This window comes from Gossypium raimondii, chromosome 6, assembly GCF_025698545.1.
Source record: "Gossypium raimondii isolate GPD5lz chromosome 6, ASM2569854v1, whole genome shotgun sequence".
NCBI lineage: Eukaryota > Viridiplantae > Streptophyta > Magnoliopsida > Malvales > Malvaceae > Gossypium > Gossypium raimondii.
Window position 1 is genome coordinate 25,451,251 of NC_068570.1, and position 21,426 is coordinate 25,472,676.

Genomic DNA, 21,426 nt, shown 5'->3' on the forward strand with positions numbered 1-21,426 from the left:
TTTAATGAAGAATGTGAAATAAGAGGTGAAAAGATAAAATGATAAATTTTTCGTATAAGGGCATTCTGATCATTTCTCAAAATTTAATATTAAAATATTATTCTGAAGAGATATTTGATATTTGGAAAAAGTATGGACCATTGGATGTGATTATTTTAAAGAAATAGAATGTGAACCACATATTAGAAACTTTTGACTTGGACTTTAACCAAGTTTGACTTGGTCTTAAATTGTACTATAAAAAGGGAAGGAAAGACAAATTTTTTTTTCATTCATCTCCATTTTGAGCTGCTCCTCTATGAGGTTTCTTTTCTTTTTCATTTCCTTGCTTTTTTTCTTCAAATTTTAACAAGATCTCAACCCCCTCCTTTAATCTTTTTTTTTAGAATAAGTGGAAAACTATTCATAAAGCTTTATATTTTCAACTAGGGTTTATATGGGTATTGAAAGAGAAAATTGAAGCTAGAGAGAGAAATCTTCAATAAGGTAATTGATCTGTCGTCAAATGTAGTAATTAGTTGGTTTATTTTCGCACTTAAGGAGCTTGTTTTCTATGCAATTTAGCATTTAATATTATGTTTTCGGTATTTAAGACTTAGGATTAAATATTAGTAAATGTAACACCCCTTACCCGAGACCGTTACTGGAGTCGAGCTCGAGGCATTACTTTACTTAACTTAAAAATTCAGGGCATAAAATTTTACTTTTGAAATTAATTTCACTATTCACAACAAAGCTGTCCACCTGCGCAGCAGTTACTAATTTAGATATAACTCGAGCTACGAAATTCGAAATTTAAATCCGTAAATTTTCCATGAAACTAGACTCATATTTATTCTTACCATAAAATTTTCAGAATTTTTGGTTCAGCCAATTAGTACATTTTATTAGTTAAAATCTCTCATGTTTCACAACTCGACTATCCTGACCTCTTGTCACTAAAAATAAGCTTTCTCATTGTAGGATTTTCATATGGTGTTCTCACTTGTTTCTACAGAAAATATACTCAATAAGGAATCTAGACATATAAACTAAAACTCATAAAAATTTTTGTAAAATGTTTAATGATTTTCTAAACTCAGAACAGAGGACTCCAAAAACAGTTCTGACCCTATCTCACTAAAATTCACATATCTTAAAATATAAAGTTCATTTTGCTACACCATTATTTTTCTATGAAAGTAGACCCAATAAGATTTAATTCTATACATCATTCACCTTCTAATTCATTTTATACTATCCTAGGTGATTTTTCAAAGTCACGTCACTATTGCTGCTTGAAATCTGTTTCTTTGCAAATTTTACTCTTTCATGATTTCTATGCATGATTTATCACCTAAACATTTGTAACAACAAACACCTTCATACTTAGCCATTTTAACAGCCATTCATCATCAAATACTTACATATCATTCTTTAGCAAAATCATAAATACAAACATTCAAAATAACTAAGTCCCTATACATGCCATAACCCAAACATGGTTCATCATAAAATACCGAGTTGTTGTCGTTGATAGTGTGGGCGATCTTCGACGTCTTTAAGTTCCCGAAAGTAGCTTTACAATACTATAAGAGAAAAAAAAAGAAGTAAGCATAAAGCTTAGTAAGTTTACTAGCAAATAAATAACAACATTTAACACAAATAATTAAACTCAAATGTCAAGATCTCTAGTTTACTCTTTATTTAATCTCATTCTCGTTCTCTTGCTGGTTTACTTAGTTAACTCATGATCGTAACTTATTCTTCTCTTGCTGAAAAATTTTGAGTATTAATTGATAATATAGTAAGTTCTTAACTCTTATAACTCATCTGAGCTTGCCATTTATGCTTTTAAATGAACTTTCATTAACATGATTCGTTTACTAGCCCGTTGAGCCACGTTGAAATAATAAGGATACTTGGGTCTTTTCTGATAATAACATGCCAAAGCCCTGTCCCAGACATGGTCTTACATGGGATGTTTCTTGTACTACCAATGCCATATCCCAGATATGGTCTTACATGGGAGTTCTCATCTCGGTGCCAATGCCATGTCCTAGACATGGTCTTACATGGGACCTCTTTACCCCAATGTCCTGACATTTGTATCCGATACATTCCTCATGTTTCAACGGGGCTTTTTAACACCGATTCTCTGTCATCTCATACTTGAGTCAACATTAAATAAATTCATAAAATAAATGCATAATTTCTGGAAAATAACAATATTAATAATAATTATTAAAATATTGTATTTATTTACTGTAAACTTATCTCGGTACAAAATATAGCCAAATTCACCAACTTAGCCTTCAACTTTATTATTTCCTTTGTCTAACCTCGAGTTTCGTTCTTCTTGATCTAAAATAGCAAATTTAACTCATTTAATACTCACATTTATCAAAACAGCCCTCGACTCTTAACTTTTACAAAATTACGATTTTGCCCTTAAACTTTTACATAATTACGCTTTTGCCCCAAAGTTCAGAAATTAAACTTCATCTCATATTCTTATGTTATATAACATGATGAAAATTTTTCTCTTCTATGACAACATCAAATTCTCACTCAAACACTTACTTATGTACATTAGGGATTTTTATCGATTATGTCAACTTACTCGTTTTCGCTTAAAATCGCTAGCAAAAGTTGTTTAACATAATTTCTAGCTTCATATTCTATCATAAAACATCAAAATAAACACTTTTCACCTATGGGTATTTTTCTAAATATAAACCCTAGGTTAAATTATTGATAGAATAAGCTAAATTAAGCTACCGGGATCTCAAAAATGTAAAGAGCATTAAAAATGGGGCTTGGGATCACTTACTGATACGAACAAGGCCCGTTGGTTGGAAAGGGTGTTTGATAAGTAAATGATCGTTGCTAAGGGAAAAGAGAAACTTGGATTAAGTTGGGAAAAGATAGGTTTGAAATAGGCTAAGGATAGTTCGATTCAGGATTGCGACCCACTAACTAACGAAGAGTTAGGAACCGACAATATCAAAGGATAGTAGACAATCAGATTGACGCCACAAACAGTGTTGATAAGTCAACTCGAATTTGTAAAAGAAAGAAGAGTGAAAACTCTTTAATAATCTCACTTAGATAAAAGTTCATTAACCTCAAAATGTCCTATTACAAAGCCTTATATAGGCACACAAAATGACCATTCGGTTTTGGTATCTAATTGGTCACACTAGACATAAATCTGTTCACACACAACATTAAATTAGGTGCCTGAATGTGATGGATTCATGCATGTCCGAAAATGTCCTTTGATGAGTACATGAACCCTTAGTCTTGAAGAAAACTCATGGTTCATTGCATTGGTAGATTCTTTGTGCCAAATTTATCACTAAACTCCCCCCCTTGGACGTACATGCACTTGGACAAACATGCATCTTTACGAACGGTCACATTAAGCCCCCTTGGTGTGCATGAATCTTCAAAGCTCCATAAATGCAAGATTTATTCTCCCCATTGCCCCAAAAACGTGCATGTATCCTTGGTGTTTAAACCTTCACGAATGGACACCTTCATGCCCCCTTTTCAGCTTCAAAAGGTTGTTTGCATGCATCTAATTCATGGCTTGTCTCTTGAATATTTTGGAAGTATTTAATCAGCTTCTTTAATACACCTATTAGGACACATTTAAACGACTTATTAGGACACATTAATCATACCAATAATTCTGTAGTAAAATAGACATATTCAATGACTAGTTTTAAGACATAATTATCATGTAAGAAAATAGTTAATATAACCAACAACTAACTTAAATAAGAACATCCAGAATTAAAATATGGACTAACAGAATTGAATAACACGAAATTAAGCTGTGGAAAACATAAATAATTAATTAATGATTAAAATTGGTATCATATTAAACTCCCTCAAGGTTCTTGGACCAAAAGATGAATTGGGCCTGAATTTTGGGTAACACTCAAGCATTCGTTCCATGCTTGATTCACCAGGCCTGAAAGGGCTTTCTTAAATTTCTTTGCTCGTGAACGAGTAATTGGGCCCAAGGGAACCATCAAATCGACATCCTCACTTGCTTGTGTGTCTTTGCTAAGCTGGCTCGTATCACTTACTATGGAGCTTGGAAGCTTGAAAAGCCTAACTATGGCTTCTCCCCTTGCTAAATTCGGCCTAATGAAGAAGATGATAAAAATTGGCTTTTAATTTTGTTTTTAATTCATTTTAATAACTAAATGACTAAAATGCCCTTAATGAAAAACTTTGGAAACATGCCTAACCATGTCCATTTTTGTCCACAAACTTAACCAATGGTCTAATTACCATATAAATACCTCTAATTTAAAATTTCATAACAATTGGACAGCTCTAATATATAGAACTCAACTTTTGCACTTTTTACAATTTAGTCCTTTTGACTAAATTGAGTGCCCAAATGTCAAAATTTTTGAACGAAATTTTCACGAAATCTTTCCGTGAAATTGTAGGCCATAGAAATATAATAGAAATAAATTTTTCCTCATTGAATTTGTGGTCCCGAAACCACTGTTCCGGTAACCTTAAATTTGGGCCATTATAACTCTCCCCCCTTTAAGGATTTTCGTCCTCGAAAATCTTACCAGTAAAGAGATTCGGGTATTGTTTCCTCATTATCTCTTCCAGTTCCCATGTCGCTTCCTCAATCCCGTGCTTTTGCCATAATACTTTCACCAATTTTATCCTTTTGTTTCTAAGCTCCTTTGTTTCCCGTGCTAATATCTTAACTGGTTCTTCACTATAAGTCATATCCAGTTGAATCTCCACTTCTGTCAGAGTAATAACATGTGAAGGATCTGATCGATACCGTCATAGCATAGATACATGAAAAACATTATGAATTCTATCGAGTTCCGGTGGTAATGCCAATCGATAAGCAACCGGTCCAATTCTTTCTATAATTTCATATGGTCCAATAAATCTTGGACTCAATTTACCTTTTCGACCGAATCGGAGAACTTTCTTCCAAGGAGACACTTTTAAGAATACTTTATCACCCACCTGAAATTCAATCTCTTTTCGTTTAAGATCAACATATGACTTCTGACGATCGGAAGCTGCTTTTAGACTATCCTGAATCAGCCTTACTTTTTCTTCTGTTTCCCGGATCAAATCAACCCCATGTATATTCTTTGCACTGAGTTCTGTCCAATATAATGATGTTCTACATTTTCTACCATACAAAACTTCATATGGAGCCATTTTAATACTGGACTGATAACTGTTATTATAAGCAAATTCAATCAAAGGTAGATACCTTTCCCAATTACCTTCAAACTCTAATATACAACATTGGAGCATATCTTCCAATACTTGAATTACACGCTCAGATTGGCCATCTATCTGAGGATGAAATGCAGTGATGAAATGCAACTGAGTACCCAAAGCTTCTTGCAATTTGTCCCAGAAACGAGATGTAAATCGGGGATCTCTATCTGATATAATGGAGACTGGCACTCCATGTAGTCTGACAATCTCAAATATGTACAATTTAGCCAATTTATCTAAAGAATAATCCATACATACCGGAATAAAGTGCGCGGACTTTGTCAATCGGTCGACAATTACCCAAATGGCATCTTTCTTCTTCGGAGACATCGGTAACCCAAATACAAAATCTATAGTGATTCTTTACCATTTCCATTTCAGTATAGTGATTGGCTGAAGTAATCCCGAAGGCACTTGATGTTCAGCTTTAACTTGTTGACATACCAAAGACCTTGACACAAACTTAGAGATATCACGTTTCATACTCGACCACCAATACATATTTTTCAGATCATTATACATTTTATGACTCCCCGGATGTACAGACATAGTACCGCTGTGGGCCTCGTGTAAAATCTTCTATATGAGCTCTGTATCCTTCGGCACACATACTCTACCTCTGAATAATAAACAACTGTCAGTCCCAATCTGGAATTCTGAATCATTACCTGATTCACAATGTACCTGTTTAACCTGTAACTTCTCATCATTTTTCTGAGCCTCACATATTTGTTGACAAAACATCGATTTAGCCTTCATTTTAGTTATGATTGAACCATCATCAGTCAGTGACAACCGGGCATTCATAGCTCATAAAGCAAACAGAGACTTCCGGCTCAAAGCATTAGCTACAACATTAGCCTTACCCGGATGATAATCAATAACCAATTCATAATCTTTTATCAATTCTAGCCATCTGCGTTGTCTCAAATTCAAATCTTTCTATGTCATCAAATACTTCAAGCTTTTATGATCAGTATAAATATGACACTTTTCTCCATACAAATAATGCCACCATATTTTCAGTGCAAATACAATAGCAGCTAATTCAAGATCATGTACCGGGTAGTTTCTTTCATGTGGCTTAAGTTGTCTTGAAGCATAGGCTATTACTTTATCTTCTTGCATCAAAACACAACCCAAACCATTTAATGATGCATCACTATAAATAATAAATTCCTTACCCGATTCAGGCTGTACCAATACAGGTGCTTCCGTCAACAATTTCTTCAATGGGTAAAAACTTTGCTGACATTTATCTGTCCATTCAGATTTAACATCTTTCTGTAATAAACGGGTCATCGGAGAAGCTATCATAGAAAACCCCTGTACAAATCTTCGATAATAGCCAGCTAAACCCAAGAAACTTCTAACTTCAGATACATTCTTTGGTGGACTCCAATTGACAATAGCTGAGATTTTACTCGGATCTACCCTGATGCCTTCTGCAGATACAATATGTCCAAGAAAACCCACCTCTCGAAGCCAAAATTCACATTTACTGAATTTAGCATAAAGCTTCTTTTCACGCAGAATTTGCAACACTATTCTCAAATGTTCTGCATGCTCATTTTTATCTCGAGAATAGACTAAAATATCATCAATGAAAACTACTACAAACCTGTCTAAATACGGGGCTTGGGATCACTTACTATGGAGCTTGGAAGCTTGAAAACCCTAACTATGGCTTCTCCCATTGCTAAATTTGGCCTAATGAAGTAGATGATAAAAAATTGGCTTTTAATTTTGTTTTTAATTCATTTTAATAACTAAATGACTAAAATGCCCTTAATGAAAAACTTTGGAAACATGCCTAACCATGTCCATTTTTGTCCACCAACTTAACCAATGATCTAATTACCATATAAAGACCTCCAATTTAAAATTTCATAACAATTGGACGCCTCTAACATATAGAACTTAACTTTTTTACTTTTTACAATTTAGTCCTTTTGACTAAATTGAGTGCCCAAACGTCAAAAATTTTGAACGAAATTTTTACGAAATCTTTCCGTGAAATTGTAGGCCATAGAAATATAATAAAAATAAATTTTTCCTCATCGGATTTGTGGTCCCGAAACCACTGTTCCGGTAACCTTAAATTTGGACCATTACAACTCTCCCCCTTTAAGGATTTTCGTCCTCGAAAATCTTACCAGTAAAGAGATGGTGAATCCTTGTATAAGATGTGAGAGCATTTCAAGACAATGCTAAAAAAGTGCCCACATTATGGATTGCAAGCACGATTCCATATACAGAATTTTTATAACAGTATTGATGGACACATCAGGTCTAGCTTAGATGGAGCATCCGACTGATCTCTCATGTTCCATACATACGAACGAGTCTAAAAAATCATTGAGGGTATGGCATGAATTCATACATGTGGCCCAATGAGAGGTTTATGTACAAATCTAAGCATCAAATGGTGAAGGTGGTCAACATAGAAAATGTCAATGATTGATCCCAACGAATTTTAGAAAAGCTTAACCATTTGGAGACACCTATCAAGCCGATGATAGTGGAGCCACATTCAGAGAACCAATCGGATGAGGAGAGCTATATAGTTAATAGGGGTCGAGATCCCTATTCAAACACCTACAATCTTGGTTGGAGGGATCATCCCAACTTCAAATGGGGAGGTAACCAAGGAGGATAAATCAAGCACAAACTTGACAAAATCTTCCTTACCGACCTCTACCATTGCAACAATGATCCGTAGGAAATGACCATGTTGCATTTGGTTAAAGATTCAATCGATTAAAAGGGGTGATGCAAACAGTGAAGATAGACATTCAACAAGTCCAAGCTATATGTGGATAACCTCTGCGACCAAATAAGCCAGTTAATGTTGATGTTTCAAAAACAAAATGGCCAGAGTCTCCCAAGCAATATGGGGAATAATCCTTGGAGAGATAGAAAGGAGCACGTAAAGGCAATCGCATTACGACCGAGCAAGTAATTAAAGTTGCCAAGCAAGCCAATCCATGAAGAGGAGCTTCCTGAAGAGGTCAACAAACTCATGGATGAGGAGGAAAAAGATGACTACCATGAGTCGATCGAGGAGGTAGAAGAACTAGTGCCTAATCCGGTAATCTTAACTCAAAGCATAACAAAGATACCCCCGAAATTAAAAGATCTTGGTAGCTTTAGGATTCCAATAGAGATAGAGGATCAATTTGTAGCGAAGCCTTTTGCGATTAGGGGCATCATAAATTTAATGCTCCTATCGATATATCGAAAAATTAGACTTGGGGAGTTTAAAAATGCCTTGATAACACTACACTTAGCTGATAAATCCTTGGTGCACCCAAAAAGTGTACTCGAGGATACATTGGTCAAGTTACAAGGATTTATAATTCTCGTCGACTTTGCAGTCCTCGACTTTGAGAAAGATCGAGAAATCCCCTTTTTGTTGGGTAGGCCATTTCTGGCCACTTCTAAATCGATTATCGATCTTAAGCGAAACGTGCTTATTATAAACATCAATGATGAAATAGAAGTGTTCAAATGTGGTCACGATTCCCAAAGTGAGGGATTACTTGGGGAGGAATGTTACGTGTTATTTAATTTAATCCCTAACGACCTTGATCGAAGGCATTTCCAAGTGGTACATGTGTAGGTATTCATAAAGCAAGAGAACGAGACAAATGGCGAGGCTCCGGTGGAAGGAGTAATTGGGAGAATTGAGATGGTTATGAATGAAAATTGAAGTCAATGGTGAAGTTTAGAGAATTGCCGAACAAGTCTAGTAGTACGACATAGTATTAACCTTTGAACTTTAATAAACTTGTAAAATATTGTAAATTAATTTTAAATTTTCATTTTTAGTTAGATTTTAGGATAATTATAGTGTAATTACATGTTAGAATTAGGAGAACTCAAGAATTTGAATGTAACGGAATGAAAGGAAACTACACGGGAACAAGAACATACGACTGGAGGATATCGATATATCCCATAAGGCTAAGAGCAACGTCGTGTCACGCCATGCATAGGCCATGGCGCAACACATGCATTTCAAAGCAAAAATGCTTGATTTAAAGTATCTTGGCATGCCACGCACAAGCTATGGCACGAAATGAGCATTTCAAAGCAAAAATAGGTGATATTAGGGCATTGTGTTGCGCCACAGCTGTGGGGCAACACACTTGTGTTTTCAGCCAAAATTGGTCCATTTCAGGCATAAAGCCCAGTGGAATTCTATTTATAGTCTTCGGTTCTAGGCATAAAAACACACATTTAAAATACCAAAAGAAGAGAAAGCGCCCTCTTGAAGTCGCCGCACTTATTCCTTGCAATCTAGCTTCGAGTTTTCACACTTCCACCCTTCGATTCACATAAGTTATCTTTATTTATTTACATTTTAGTTCGCATCTTTTCATTTTGTGTCATTCCACATCGATTAAGAGCCAAATTTCATCGATAATTACCCGAGGTATCGTGTTCTAAGCTTGATCTTTATCAATTTTATTACTTGGGTTGTTATTTTACGTTAATTGGAAAATGACATCGCGAAAACAGCAACATTCCACTCAGGCACCAAGCAATGTCGATGCCAATTGCTTCCATAACATGGAATTTGGAAGGTTTTTTCCTCAAATGAGCGGACGTTTATTTATACAAGAGCATGGGTTCAACCCCACCATGTCTGCTTGCAATGAAATATTGAATTTGAAAGGTCCCCCTAAAATTCAACACGACCATCATGTTTAGAATGGCCAAGATGTGGATGCAATTATCATGCTTGGGTTCATGAACATGAGAATGGGGTTCCAAAACCAGTCAATATTTATTCATTGTACCTTAATTAGCTGTAACACCCTATACCGGACCTGGTCACCAAGCCTGAATATTAGGATGCCACACCACCGTCTCATGTCATTACCAACAAGTAAATGCTTATGCCAACAAAACATCCATTAGTTTGTTATTCGCATCGGTCTTAAGTCAATCATACTAGCTAGTTATCATTGTCATGTTCTAAACTTACATCAAGTAGTCTTTATAAACATATTAAAACATGCATAAGGTCCACTCAGTAAAATTCTCAAACCAAGTCTGTAGGTATTGATACTGAAACTAAGGTATCGATATTTTCTTTAAGTGGAATCGATACCACCTGGAATAATGATACCAAACTTGAAATCTATTTCTCAATTAAAAATAAAAATTTCAGATATTATCGGTACCTGTCATGATGTACCGATAAATTTACCCAGGGTATTGATACTCGAGCAAAGGTATCAATACCAAATGTAACAGCCAGTTTTTAGTGAAATCAGAATAGTGGTTTCGGGACCACAAATATGAAGTTGGAAAATTTATTTTATTATTATTTTATGGTCTACAACATGATAGTATTACCATATAAAAATTTTGTTAAGGAATTTTACCGTTTACATGCTTAATTTGATAAAAAGGACTAAATCGCGTAAAGTGCAAAAGTTGAGTTATAATAGCTAATGGTATTAAATAGCTATAAGAATTTGAAGTGAAAGTCCTTATATGGTAATTAGCCCATTAATGTTGATAGTGGATAAGCATGGTTTGGCATTATTGAAATTTTGGTTAGTTTTTAAGGTTAATTTTGGAAATTAGTAAATAAAATGTTAATTTGTGAAACTATTAAACTGTTAGGGTTTAACCATTGATGAACATGCTTGATTTTTGAAGTTTGATGTTAGAAAATGAATGGTTTTTGTTAGATAAACAACTTTTGTAATGGAATTTTTGATGAAATTATCAATTAAGGGCTAAATTGAAAAATATGATAAATTAACGATAAAATTTGTGAATTTGTGAAATATGTGGGCTGCTGTAAGCATGTATAAAAATTGGCTACGCTTGGGTAGGGGAAAAATTGCATGAATTTCATTTTCCGAGCCTAGGGACTAAATTGTAAGGAAATTAAAAGTATAAGGGAAAAATGGTAAATTTGCCAAAATATGTGTTGGAAAAATTGAATATGAAATATATTGAATTGGGTTAAATTTATTTGTACAGATCCAGTCATACCTCATACGAAGTTTGATTGAGGCAAAGAAAAAATATCGGATTATCGTCTCCGTATCTACGTATATTCGTTAAGGCAAGTTTGTGTAATTAAATTGAGTATTTATATGTTTTAATTGAATTATATGTATGTGATTTGTATAAGTTCCATGTATAAATACCGATCGCATATCTGATGACGTATGACAATTATCGAGTCCCGTTTGAACCTTAGGAATTCGTAGGATACAAATGACATATCATTAGGGTTACTGACTCTCAGCTCGTATGAGCTTACCAATTTGAAACTCTTGCGAGCTTATCGATTCTCAACTCGTATGAGCTTATTGATTTATAGCTCGTGAGAGCATTTCGATTCATAGCTCGTATGAACATACATGTACAGGAATTGGTGGATTACAATTTAGCACACTATGTATGAGCTATCTCGAATATCCAACGATATTCTAAATGGTTCAGCGGGCAATATTTTGTTACGAGATGATATGAGTTTGATACGAACTATTACAGGTATATACATGAAATATATAGAAATTGTATTATATGATATATTGAAACATGAAATAGATGATACATGTATATGAAACTTGCTTAATTATTATGTTTATTCATGTTTGTTGGCTATTATATGTGTTTTACATGGCTAACATGTTGGTGAATATGTGCTTAGGAATTTGGCCAAATTGAGTTGGAATATGCTATGTTTACTTGCCTAAATTGTGACTAAATGGTAAGTTAAATTCTATGTTATACGAACTTACAAAGCTTAAAGGCTTACTCTGTGTATTTTTCATGTTTTATAGTGAATCGGAAGCTCGTTCGGGTTGGAAGCTTGTCGAAGCTATATCACACTATCCATCTACTTTTTCGATACTTTCAGTTGTTTAATTTGGTTATAATGGCATGTATAGGTTATTTTGGCTAATGCTAGCCTATATGTGTTGTTGTGATTATGGCTACATGATTTGGTTTGTGTCTTGGTATATTTTGGTATGTATATAGGTATACTTATCACGTTGATGTGTGGCTTGATATGGTAGAATGATGGAAGCTGAAATGGTGGTTTGAATATGCATTTTGTATAAACTTTGAAGCTTGATAAAATTGTTGTGAATTGGTACTTCTTTGAATGGCTTATTTGGTGTTTTTAGTGTACAAGTAATATGTGAATTATATGACCATTTGATGCTAGTGATTAAGTGGAATAATTGGTATTAAATGGTATGTTTTGATAATTGATCTACATGGTAAGTTTTGGTGCAAATATGCATATATCTTAGTTGATCAATTGATTATATTGAACACATGGTTAGTCATGTTTATAAATTGTCATTTGAGGTGCCTAAGGGCATATTGGTTGTATGTGATCATACCAGTTGTATAAGGCTAGAAAATGCATGGTTTTGGTACCTTATTATGGCTTACTTATATGCATAATGTTGAGTGTAGGTTTATGCTAAATTGGGTGAGAAATATGGCTTGTAAAATGGCCTATTTTCATCCACACGGACAGAGACACGGGCTTTTGTCTCAGCCGTGTATGACACACGACCAGGTAACGAGACCGTGTATCCCCTGTAGTTTTCAAAGGATTGCAAGTCAGGCTGTTACATGTCCTAGCACACGGCCTCGCACACGGGCGTGTGAGGTTATTTCAAAGGGTAAAAGGCCTAGCACAGGGGTGTGTGGCTTGGCCATGTGGCCTGATTTTCACTAAACTAACTATAAATACGACTAAGGCAAGCGCACCTATGGAACAATAGTATTGTTATGGTGAGTAGGGAATATCTTATCCACGAGGACTAAAAGTACTAGTAATTACCGTTTTTCTATTATTTAGCCGACAAATTGGAGTGATTGTTTTTAATCTAAATTTACTAAACTAATTTAACTAATAACTCAATAGAGAATAAAATAGGAAAATAACTGAAGGTACCAATGAGAGAGACAATACCCAAGAAAAAAATCACCTAGACTTCACTTATTATTATGAATCTGAATCAAATGATTTATTCACTTGTGCCTTGATCCGTAGAAATCCCTAAATTATGTTAATATCTCTTTTGAGAGTAAGAACAACTGACTCTAGGTTGATTTATTGAAATCTCTTTCTAATTAAAACCCCTATTGTCGCATTAACTCGATCTATGGATTCCCCTATTAGATTTGACTCTAATCCGGTAGATTTATGTCGTCCTATTTCTAGGATTGCATGCAACTCCACTTAATTATGCTAGATCTACTCTTAAATAGGGACTTTTGCTCCACTGAAATAAGCACATTAAACATGAATTAATATCCTTAGATTATTAAAACATGAAATAAGCATACATAGTTGACAATAAGAATCAAGTATTTATCATGTAAATCAGAAATTAAATAATAAGATTCATCATAGGTTTCATCTTCCCTATGTATCTAGGGAATTTAGTTCATAATCCTAAATAGAAACATCTCAAAGTTAAGATAACAACAAGACATAAAGAAATCCAAATAAGCTTCTAAAGAAATTAAATGGAGATCTTCAATCTTGAAGGAGATTCGCTTCCGAGATGATTCTGATGGCGTTCTTCGAGTCTTTTCTTCAATCTTCTCTGTGTGTCCCCTTAAGCCCTCTTTTAATTGTTATTTATAGACTTTACAATGCTTAGAAAGCCTAAAAATTGGGTTTTTCTGCGCAGAAGGGAGGCAGGGTGCGTTATCGACACGAGCTGGCACATGGGCGTGTAGCCAGCCAGTGTGGAAATGCCCAGGCCATGTGGTTCCTGGAAACAACTCTATTTATCCGATTTTGGCTCGTTTTTCATTCCTTTCATTCCCAAGTGCTCTCCTAAGTATAAAAACATGAATTTAAAGGATTAGGAGCATCAAATTCACTAATTTACACAATTAATCACCCAAAAACGCATTAAGAATGGGATTAAAATATGTTACTTTTATAGCTTACGAAATATCCCCACACTTAAGCGTTTGCTTGTCCTCAAGCAAAATTCTCAACTCATAAATAAGAATTAAATTTTCTCAATTTTTAATTCTCATCAATAATGTCCGAAAATAATCCATAAATAATCATGCATTGGCAATTGAATTAAAAGAACATTGAAGTCTCAAACAATCTAAGCTAAAATGTTTTTTAGCATGCAAACATAGGTGTTTGTCCTTATCTAAATAATTACCTTTAATTCAAAATCGACAAGAATTGACATCCTCACTAAAGATTCACTCAAATCACTCACAGTGTTTAAGGTTCAAGAATAAACATTCAATAGTCAATCATAAAAAGTCATTACCATAAGCTTGCAAGAAAATAAAATCTCCACCACTATAACATGATATGATACGCAAATCAAAATGTCTTTAAAAGGTTGTAATGAGGCTTAGGTTAAGGGTGTGGAGAAAGGCCGAAAAGATGGTTAAAATCGAGATCGACTTAATAAATTACCAAACTAGGAAAATAACAAATGCTGAATTAAAAACAAACGCCAAAATTACGAACTATTCAATAATAAGAAAATGAGCTTCTTCTCAAAATATGAATTTAACTGTTCAAGCTCATATACTAAATAATAAACAATATGTAATTAAATAAATATATATATATATATTTTTCTTTTCTTTTTTTCTTTTTTTTTGAACATGAATTAAAAATTCAGCGAATTAAGCAAAAGAGCATAGTTAGGCAACTAACCAAATAGAATCTCGACAAAAAGGGAGTCAATAAAACGGGAAAAATTCTCAATGAATCAAAAAGAATGAGTTATGGGTTAACATTAATGGGTGATTTCAGAAATGGTGTGTTAGGCTCAACGGGGTTCACTAAGGGTTAATTATGTGGTAGACTTTTTATGGGATAAATGAGTTAAATGTAAGTGTCTTTATCATCTCAATATATCAAATCAAAAGGTGTGATCTCGACATGTATAATTGATGCAAGTTCTAGAATAACAAATCAAATTGACACACTCATAACCAATAATAAAAGTGAGCAAAAAAATGCATGCTTTAAGGGCTCAAAATCTCACAAAAATTTATGGTTTTTGATGTCAATCTTGCAAATGTCAAAATTCAAGATAGTACTTAAATTTAGAGAAACAACCTAAAAATTTTAATCTCTAAAACATGACCTATCATGCTTGATTCTCTCATGTCTTCAAGTTTAAATCAACCAATTCACAATTATCTACAAATTAATCCAAAACACCAATAAAAATCTCAAATCGATAAAAATTCATTATAATAAAAGTATGAGAAACTTACTTAAACATAAGATATAATTAAGGATTTTCCGGTAATTATATAAATAACCTCCCCACACTTAAGATGTACATTGTCCTCAATGTACAAACATAAATAATCATAGTATAGACAGAATATCATAAGAGAGGGAGAAAACTGAAACTGCCTTGAATATTGGATGAAATTGCCAGAATGGTGAAAAGTGAAAGTGTAGACAAATCAAGATGTAGTGCATAATTTCAAGCAAACTAATAAGAAAATAAACACAAATAGTGAAGAAGATTAATGGGTTACTAACTCAAGTAAAAATAACCATAAAAATATAGAAATATAGTTCAAAAAATAAAAAAATAAGTCTAAGAAAATAAATATAAACAGAAAATAAAAAATAAAAAATAACAATAAAAGAAAAAATAAACTTAATGGTCTTCATCATTAGAAACATCGGCGTCGTGAGTAGTCGATCCCGAGGAGGAGATATGGAGATGCTGACAGATCTGCTGTAATGTCACATCAATATTGTCGAACCTCTGAAAGCACTGCTACTCGAAGCGAGTGAAACGCTCGGAGAGGTCCGCCAAAGTGGTAGCAGAAGGAACATGACGGTGACTCGAAGATGGAGGATGAGGTGGATCCTCATGATGTAGTGGGATATCATTAGTGAAGTCCTCTGGGTCATTCTGAGAGTCAAAATGAAGTAAACGGTACTGAGGAGGATCAACTCCACGAAGCCACTTTACCATCCTCATATGGATCATGGTTGAGATTCCTTGTGGGGACATTTGGCCGACGAGAGTAAGTGTAGAAGACTGCTCTAGTGTGTCAAGGAGACCGAAGTGTTAAGTGAGTCAAGTCACGTAAGGACCTAAACAAATAGGGCCATTCCTGTGGTGATCTGTTTGATGGCGAAAAGCTAGGGCGATGAAATAGGCAAAATCAAAGATATGCTCAGTGGCCATGCTCCATAGAAAGTTTGCATCGGTAGTACTGACGACGTTAGTGCTCACTCTCCTACCGGTCAAAGTATGAGCTAACAGAGCATGAATGTACCGCAAAGCCGGAGGGAGAGAAGTAGCCTTCGAGCAGCTCGCGTCATAAGGTATGGTACTCGCCGTAAGATTTACCCAACAGTAAGAAGGCAAGTAGTGCATATGCCGATGTAAGTGGAGAAAGTTCTTGGCACTCATAAACTCCTCGGTATATAAGCCTAAAGCAGTGCCGAACTCAGGGACACTCATATGGCGCACTAGGCCACTGAGTCTGAAAGTGATGGCGCCTTACTTGTCATGCGATGACATCGTATACTGAAGATGAAATGTCGAGTAAAACTCTAAAGTTAACTCCATGTAGGTGGGCTCGAAGATCGAGAAGAATGATCCCATGGGCCTGTGTTAAGAAAATCCCGAACAAGGTTATTGAGGTGGACTTGCTCCAAAGCGGCCCAATCTATACATCGGCCCAAATCGAGCGGTCACAATTGAAGGAGCTGGAATAAGTCCTCTTGGGGCCTCGTAAAAAATCAAACAGAAGGGTGGCAGGCCTTGGCGAAGGCGCTCGATGAGGAGGTCACGCCAGGGGTCTTCTACTTTTTCGAAGCGGGAACGACAACCTTAGCCTTGCTATGCGTGTTCATCGTGGTGTAACAATGGTGTGAAGGCCGGAGCAAACGACGGTGGCGAGTGATGGTCGAGGGTGCGGGGGTGGGTTGGGGTTGGAAAGGGAGGTTAGGCTGGTAGGTATGAAGGGTGTGCTAGGCGACGAGGTGGGGTGAGGGGGCTATGGGGTCGTGTGGCTTACGAAAGACAAGAAAGAAGGAGGGGGCGGTGTGGTTGGTTGTGCGACTGGGTAGGAAGGTGAAAAAAAGGGAAAGGAGAGAGGAAATCGGGCTACGGTGGCCGGAAGTGTAGAAGGTACGGGTGCAGCAACATTTAGTGTTGTTGGGGAAATTAGAGTAGGAGACAAAGTAGAACTTAGGGTTCGGGATGAAAAAAAGGGACACGGTCGTGGAAGGCCCGTGTTGGGCGACATGATCGTGTCACATGCCTGTATGGCTCTCTTTCAGCCCTTGTGCGCTTTAAAACCACAAGCCCAGTATTCACACGGCCTTGGACACGCCCGTGTGTCTAGGCCGTGTCTCTCAGACGCCCGTGTCGCGCAGCCGTGTGCTACCTCCTTCTCTTCTCCCACGACCATGTGGTCTCTCACTCTCTGACTTGTTTTAAAGAGGATAAAATAGCTCCAGGTTTCACATAGCCTTGGATACGCCCATGTGTCCAGGCCGTGTGGTCTACACGGTCATGTCACACGGCCGTGTGGACTATTGTGGACCGTATCTTTGTCGATTTTTGGAAAAATTGAGTTTTATGATCCACACGTCCAAGGACAGGCCTGTGTGTCTAGGCCGTGTAACTCACTGTTGAACCCCTTATAGTGCACACGGCCTGGGACACACCCGTGTGTCTAGGCCGTGCGGGTCAAAAACATTTTTTTTGTTATTATTTTTTTAATTTTGAAAATTAATTAGTTTAAAAAATAACATGAAATAAAATGAAAAGAATTAGCAGTGTTTACACTTGAGTTGCCTCCCAAAAAATGCTTATTTAAAGTCTAAGTTCTACTTTCCTCGCATTGGCACGGTTATGGTGGTTCGCGGAGTCAAAATTTATCTTTCTCGTTATCAATTCTATTACCAACATAAGGTTTAAGTCGAGTATTGTTTACCTTAAATGTGCCATGAGTTACCTCTACTGTACTGTATAGGAAGACATTCAGTACCGTAAAGGGATTTGATCCATTTTGCATCAAGCTCCGAAGTGGCAATTCGAGGATCTGTTCTATCTAGTAGAACCTTGTCCCCAACCTTAAATTTTTTTTGTTCCATCCTACATGCTTATCTTGGCGTCTCCTTAACTCTTCATCGTGCTTTTTCGATTTCTCCTTAACATGTGTTCACCATTCATCTAGTTCATCGATTTGCAACATTTGTTCATCATGAGTCGTTCTGTTTCTATCGCATGGACTGGAACATGGCTCCATCACGTTTTTTCGAGGGGTTTCCTGCAAAGAAGTTTAAGCCACATGGTTACTCATATTAATAGAACTTGTAAAATCATTTCGATCATTAGATGTTTGAATAGAATCACGAGCTTGGAGAGTAATCGTTTCTTTAACTACACGAAGTACTAACTCACTTGTACCAACATCAATAATTGTTCTAGTAGTTGCTAAAAAGGGTCTTCCTAAAATTAAAGGTATTTCATTACCTCATCCATGTCTAAAATAACAATATCAACTAGGAATATGAATTTATCAATTTTTACTAGAACATCTTCAATAATACCCCTAGAAAATCTAATGGTTCTATCTGCTAATTGAATATTCATCCTAGTTTGTTTGGGTTTCCCAAGACCTAATTGTTTAAACATTTTATAGGGCATGACATTAATACTCGCCCCTAAATCAGCCAAAGCATTATTAATATTTAAACTACCAATTAAACAAGGAATAGTAAAACTCCCTGGATCTTTCAATTTTTTGGGTAGTTTATTTTGAAAAATGGCTGAGCATACTGTATTTAGCTCGACATGCAACGAGTCATCTAACTTTTGTTTGTTTTCCAAAAGCTCCTTTAAAAATTTAATGGAATTGGGCATCTGTGAAAGAGCTTCAATAAATGATAAGTTAATATGTAATTTTTTCAGAAGTTTAAGAAATTTACCAAATTGTTCATTCGTGTGGTCTTTCTTCGTCACATTAGGATATGAGACTCGAGGTTTATATTCCTTACCGACCTATTTTTGTTCATTTTGGCTTACCTCAACCTTACTGTTACTTACCATAATTTCTTGCCTTGATTCTGGTTCAGATTCAACTAACCCTTTTTCATCTCGAGCAGTAATTGCATGAAGTTGCTCCCTTGGGTTAGTTTTAGTATTGTTAGGCAAGCTACATTGTGGTCGTTCTGAAATCAGTTTATCAAGTTGACTGATCTGATTCTCGAGTCCTTGAATTGACGCTTGTTGATTTTTAAGTGTTGCTTCAGTGTTTTGAAAAAAGGTTTCTGACACCGAAATAAACTTCATCAAGATCTCCTCGAGATTCGGCTTTTTCTCTTACTGGTAAGGTTGTTGTTGGAAACTTGGATGGGGATGTGGTCTTTGGTTTCCTTGACCACCCCAAGAAAAATTGGTATGGTTTCTCCAACCTGCATTATAGGTATTACTGTAAGGATTATTCTGAGGCCTAGACTTATTACTCATATAATGTATTTGTTCGTTCTCTGTGCTAGGTCCACAGGGTAGACATTCTAGATTGTTCATTCCTCCCCCATTCGTATCGCACTGCATCACTGGATGTACCTGCGTAGAAACACATAAACCATCAATTTTCTTATTTAAAAGTTCTACGTGATTTGATAACATGGTGATCGCATCTATGTTGAAAACACCAGTTGCTTTCATCGACTTCGTCCTCATGACTTGCCACTAATAATTATTCAGTGCCATCTCTTCTATAAAATCAGAAGCCGCTTTAGGTGTTTTATTGTTTAGAGTACCACCGACTCCTGCATCAATTAACTGTCTAGTTGAGGGATTCAAACCGTTGTAGAAGGTTTGACCATGTAGCCATAAAGGTAACATGGTGAGGGCACCTTCTCAATAAGTTCTTATACCTCTCCCATGCATCATATAAGGTTTCTAACTCGATTTAAACGAAGGAAGAGATATCATTCCTCAACTTGGGCATTTTCACAAGTGAGAAGTATCACAGACTTTCAAAAAATTAGCCAAATGAGTATTGGGATCTTCATCGTGCAAACCATCGAACTGAACTAATTGTTGTATCATCTGAATAGTGTTTGGCTTTAGTTCAAAACTATTTGCAGCAATAGTGGGCCTCACAATACTCGATTCAGCCCCAATTAGAGTGGGCTAGGCATAATCATACATAGTACAAGGGGCATGATCTGAATTTGCAGCAACTATAGGAGGTAGCTGATTATTCTGATTATCACCCATCTCCTCAGTAACAACAACGCCCTCTTGCTCGTCTACTATACTCTGTCAACTCTATCTTGTTTCTTTACGATTTCTATGAGCTGTACTTTCAATTTCACTGTCAAATAGTAATGGTCCCGACGGATTTCTTCTAGTCATAAACTAAAAGAACCTACCAGAAGCAAATAAAATAAAAATTAGAAAAAAAATAAACTAAAAAAATAGAATGCAATAAAAATAAATGGCTAAATTAATAAAAATCGAGTGTTCCTAATATTTTAGTCCTCGACAACGGTACCAAAAACTTGATTATCACTAAACTAACTATAAATTCGACTAAGGCAAGCGCACCTATCGAACAATAGTATAGTTACAGTGAGTAGGGAATATCGTATCCACAAGGACTAAAAGTACTAATAATTACCGTTTTTCTATTATTTAGCCGAAAAATTAGAGTGATTGTTTTTAATCTAAAATTACTAAACTAATTTAACTAAGAACGCAACAGAGAATAAAATAGGAAAATAACTGAAGATACTAATGAGAGAGACAATACCCAGGAAAGAATCTACCTAGACTTCACTTATTATTATGAATCTGAATTAAGTGATTTATTCACTTGTGCCTTGACCCATACAAATCCCTAAATTGTGTTAATATCTCTTTTGAGAGTAAGAATAACTGACTCTAGGTTGATTAATTGAAATCTCTTTCTAATTATTGTCGCATTAACTTGATCTATGGATTCCCCTATTGGATTTGACTCTAATCCAGTAGATTTATGTCGTCCTATTTCTAGGATTGCATGCAACTCCACTCAATTATGGTAGATCTACTCTTAAATAGGGACTATTATTCCACTAAAATAAGCACATTAAACATGAATTAATATCCTTAGATTATTAAAATA

General features: G+C 35.5%; 1 non-coding gene across 1 annotated transcript; it reads left to right on the top strand.

The window, feature by feature from the left end:
• Positions 1 to 20,150: 20,150 nt before the first annotated feature.
• Positions 20,151 to 20,259, top strand: LOC128042097 (small nucleolar RNA R71). The gene has a single exon (XR_008197305.1). It is a non-coding gene; the product is annotated as a small nucleolar RNA R71 (small nucleolar RNA).
• The last annotated feature ends 1,167 nt before the right edge of the window (positions 20,260 to 21,426 follow it).